General features: G+C 34.1%; 1 pseudogene; it reads left to right on the top strand.

Moving 5' to 3' along the window:
* The first annotated feature begins 3,269 nt into the window (after positions 1-3,269).
* Positions 3,270-4,842, top strand: LOC133791930 (protein argonaute MEL1-like; annotated as a pseudogene).
* The last annotated feature ends 393 nt before the right edge of the window (positions 4,843-5,235 follow it).

Genomic DNA, 5,235 nt, shown 5'->3' on the forward strand with positions numbered 1-5,235 from the left:
TTTTTATTGTTAGAACATATTTACACTTTGTTCTTCATTGGTGCAAAATCATAATATTCTTTGATTAAGGTGTGCCATTAAATTGTGCACATCAAATACTTAGAAAAAAAATATTATGTTTTGCCTTATAAATAATATTTATTGATTTATTTGTTATTTCATTAGATTGATTTACATTAAATACTTTGAAATTATAATTCTAAAAGTGAAGATAAATCCTACAATTTCATGATAATTTGTGCTTAAATAGAATATCTAATTTGAATAAGTGACAGTTGATTAATTTCTATTATTAATGAAACTTGAGAATCAATGTACTTATAAATATTATTGAACTTATATTTTATGGATTCTAATACCTTAATAGTCTTCTTTTACCATATTGATTTCTACTATTAATTTATTGTTATATATTGTCTTTAATTTCTTCATTATTATATTATATTTTATTTTTATTATACAAAAATCTCATCAATCTTTGGAGCTAGGTTAGAATTTATTAATTTTGGTTTAAATAGTTTTTTTTTTAGACAACTCCTTTTGGTTCGATCTCGTGCTTACACGAACACTATATTTCATATACGATTTGTGCGCTTGCGAGTTATAAATATTTAAAACATACCCGCACTACACCAAATACTCATTACCATAACACATCATTATAATACTATTTAAAAAGAGTTATAGTATATTTATATATATATATATATGTGTGGGAAAAAAGGGCGGTAACTTATTTGGGAGCCCGCCACTTATATTTTTTTTCACACTAAATATTTTTTCACACAAAGCTCCATCCCTATTACACCCTTCCATTATCAACTCGATGAAACCCTTTATTCCTTCACAATCCAAATCCAAATCCTTGCTACTGTTCCTCCGCTGCCGTTGATACTGTCACCGCCTTAGACAGCGCTGAAGACTCTTGTCACCCCTGGCCCGAATGGACAGCCCTCGTCGACCGATTGACCACCAAGGGTTACTTCAGTGAAACCCTTGTCGAAGATGAGGCTAACAGTCTATACAAGAATATGAGCCTTTTGAAAGACCCCTGTCTCAGCTTCGCTCGTGACCGTACGATGTTCTCAAGTAAATTATCTCTTTCTTTCTCTATTTGTTTGGTTGCTGAGAAAATATGAGACAAAAGCTCAACTTTATTCATACTTAGTCTTAATTAAGAAGAGAAAAGAGAAAGAGTAAGAGAAAGCTCTATACACAGTCAACAATGGCGTTGGTAGATATGAGAATCTTACGTTTGGTCTCTCTCTCCCATTTCTTGACATCTCCATCTCTCTCTCACATTTCTCCCATTGCTCCTCAATTTCTGGCAATCACTATCTCAATTTCAAGCTCTCATCGGCATGGGTATGTACTTCTTCATCTTTATTTATCCATCTTCACTCATCTATTTCTACAACTATAACCCTAATCCTCACTTTAAGTACCATTTTTCTTTCAATTTCTCTTTCTGTTTTTTCATGACTGATCAATGATTCATCATTAATGTTCTCTTTGTTAATTTTATTATTGCAACCATGATAATAATGATCTTTGTTTCTATGTTTAAATATGGTGTGTTTTGGAATATAAATGAATGTTTGTATGTAGGCTAAACTTGTATGTATCGAGTGTATTTGTGTTATTTGATGTTTGTGTCAATTTATCTGTAAATTTTGTTTAGTTTGACTGCTTAAATTGGTCTTGTTATATAAAAATAAGCTTTGCTAAACCTATGCATAATAACTGTTTGATGGAATGCTTCAGTGAGATATATGAGTAAAATGATAAGTCCTGAAGTAACATCAAAGAAGGCAACTTGTCGTTTATTACATTGTCGTTTTCAGATCCCTAAAGCTAATTATATTTACTAAATATATTTACAGGTATCGATAAGTCCTGAAGTAACATCAAAGAAGGTAAACCGTGACATTATCAAACAGCTGGATACTCTCTACCGTGCCTCTCATTTGGCTAATCTGAGAGTTGCTTATGATGGCGGGAAGTCTATCTACACTGCTGGGGAGTTGCCATTTTCCTCCAAAGAATTTATTATAAAGTTGTCTGACAATGATAGAGAAACTGTAAGCTCTAGTACCAGGAGGTATTATATACTACATTAAGTTTGACATTTTGAGCAATACTATTTTCATTTTTATGTGCTCTGTTCTGATTTGATATTTTTTCCCTTAATTAGCCGTAGGGAATGTGAATTTAAGGTGACCATCAAGTTTGCTTCGAAGCCAGACTTACATCATCTGCGACAGTTTTTACAGAGCAGGAAACTTGATGCTCCTCAAGAGACAATTCAAGCACTGGATGTTGCTCTCAGAGGAGATCCATCGGATAAGTAATTCAATACTGCCTTCAGGCTTTAGAACAAAATGCTATTCTTTATAAAATTTTCTTACTGCTTTACTATTTTTTTTCATCTGAAAATTCAGTGCCTGGTAGTTTATTTTGGTTTGTATATGTTATGTAACTTGATAATAATGTACTCTGTATGTTGTTAAAAGTGCTGAGTTTTTTTTAGTCGATGGCTTGAGTGTATGTATATCTTTAACTGTAGGTATACTGTTGGTGGGAGGTCATTTTTTCACCTCACAATGGGGCGTCCTGGTGAGCTTGCAGATGGCATAATCTATTGGAAAGGGTACTATCAAAGTTTGAGGCCAATTCAGTTGGGGCTTTCTCTTAACATTGGTATTGCCTTTAGCTAGTTTACTCTTTTATGCTTATATTATTACAAGGCACCATATGGTGAACCACATGATGGTGTAAGGTCGTCGTTTGTGCAATTTAATGTCGGTTCACACATAATCTAGTAAGATGCTAAAATCTAATATGGAAGATGTTATGTGATGCCCTACAACAATTTTTGTTATCTAGATGGTTTTTACCAAGTGGACTGACGTTTTTTTTTCTGAACTACCTTATCCAACTATTGTAGATGTTTCAGCAAGGGCTTTTTATGAAACTATAAGGGTATCTGATTTCATTTTCAAAACTTTAATGTGAGAGACGATCTAAGGCCATTGCATGATCAAGTCCGGCTCCAGGTTCTTGCATATTACTAAGTTGGATATCGATGATTTTATTATCTATTATTAACATTATTAAAAGAAATTTATATCTATTTTTACTGCTGCAGCTTAAGAAAAATTTGAAAGGGGTTAAAGTAGCATGCAGTCATTTGCAGAATACAAGGACTTATAAGATTACTGGGATATCGACAGAGCCACTGAAAAAATTAATGTGAGTGTGCATATGTCATGACCTTAACTATTCCATGTTGGTATGTGCTATGTGCTGCTATTTGATTTTAATAATTTGGGAAGATTTTTCTTGGTGGTATTTAAACTTCTCTACCTGTACTTTCAAATTGTTTTACTAACATGTTTATATTTTATTTTAGGTTTACTCTTAATGATAAGATGACACAGATTTCAGTTGCTGCTTACTTTCAAGACAAGTACAAAATCAAACTCAGATATGTGACATGGCCTACTCTGCAAGTAGGAAATGCAGCAAAGCCTATTTACTTACCCATGGAGGTTCCCATCATAGTTTCAATAACATTTTTTTTTTTGCGTGCTAAGTTCTATTGGACAGCAGCTATTTTCATGATTATATTTCTAAATGTTGTATCTGTTATAGGTTTGTACAATTGTTGAGGGGCAAAGATACTCTAAGAAACTCAATGAAAGGCAAGTAACCAATCTATTGAGGGCAACCTGTCAAAGACCAAACGACAGGGAAGAAAGCATTTGGCGAATTGTTAAGCAGAACAAATACAGTGATCAGGAACTTGTCCCGGATTTTGGAATTAGTGTTGCAAACAATTTGACAATGGTTGATGCTCGAGCTTTGCCTCCACCAGTGGTATTTTTCTAATATGTGCTTGCTTTTGCGTTTGACGAGTGAGTTCTACTCTTTCAATTGGAACTAATTCTATTATTTTTCTTCATGAAGCTTTTATACAGAGGTACTGGGAGGGAGGCTACTGAGCATCCTCGATTTGGGCAATGGAATATGACCAATAAAGTAAGTAAATGATCTTTATAACTCCATTTTGTTATGATGTATGTGAAGAGGTATGATTCATTGACTTATTTTTTTTTATTTTGGGTTATGATAGAAAATGATCAATGGAGGCCAAGTTGAGTTTTGGACATGTGTGAACTTCTTGCGTATCAATTCAGATATTCATGATCGCTTTTGTTCAGAATTGGTCAGTACTTGGCTCAATAGGGGAATGGTATGGTTACCGGATCTTTCTGTCTCATCTCTTTTACTGCGACATTGTATTGACTGTTTATAATTGACATTTTTTATCATTTTGGATACTTGGAAGGCCTTCCAAACTAGACCAGTAATTCCCTGCAGCGCTTGGCCAGCTAACCAAATTGAGAGGGCTTTGAGATCTGTTCATGAGCAATGCAAGAAGATACTTATCAACAAACAACTACAGTTGTTAATAGTTATCTTGCCTGATTCTGGTGGTTCATATGGTGAGCGACTTGGCCAAGACTTGTAACTATGAAGTTTGAAATGCCATTATAACATTTTGTTTTAGCTAAAAAATGTTACATGCCTATTCCAGGGATGATTAAATGAATTTGTGAAACTGAGCTTGGAATTGATTCACAATGCTATGAGCCTAAACGGGCAGTGAAGCTCAACAGACAGTATTTGGAGAATCTATCCTTGAAGATTAATAGCAAGGTTCATTTACCTGAATTCTACTTTGATTTATTATTTGTTGTTGGAGCTGGTGTTGTTGTGTTGTTTATTTCTTTGTACCTATTTATATTATATAGGTTGGCGGCCATAATACAGTGTTAAGTGATGCTATCCATAGGAAAATTCCTTTAGTGTCTGATTTGCCTACAATAATCTTTGGTGCTGATGTAACACATCCACAGCCCGGAGAGGATTCTGGCCCTTCAATAGCAGCCGTAAGTAATTACTAATTAATAATCTTTTTGCTCCATTGTTTAGTTTAATTGATAACGTCTCAATTGTTTTACTTGAATCAGGTGGTTGCTTCGATGGATTGGCCAGAGGTGACCAAGTATAGAGCATTGGTATCCGCACAGAAGCACTGGGAGGAGATTATCCTTGATCTTTATAATTCAACTACAGATGATAAAAAGGGCAAAGTCCAAGGAGAAATGATAAGGTGAGTAACCATGTGTACATTCTACTCAACTTTTCGGAATCTTCTCCATATGGTAT

The sequence above is a fragment of the Humulus lupulus genome, chromosome 7 (genome assembly GCF_963169125.1).
Source record: "Humulus lupulus chromosome 7, drHumLupu1.1, whole genome shotgun sequence".
Taxonomy (NCBI): domain Eukaryota; kingdom Viridiplantae; phylum Streptophyta; class Magnoliopsida; order Rosales; family Cannabaceae; genus Humulus; species Humulus lupulus.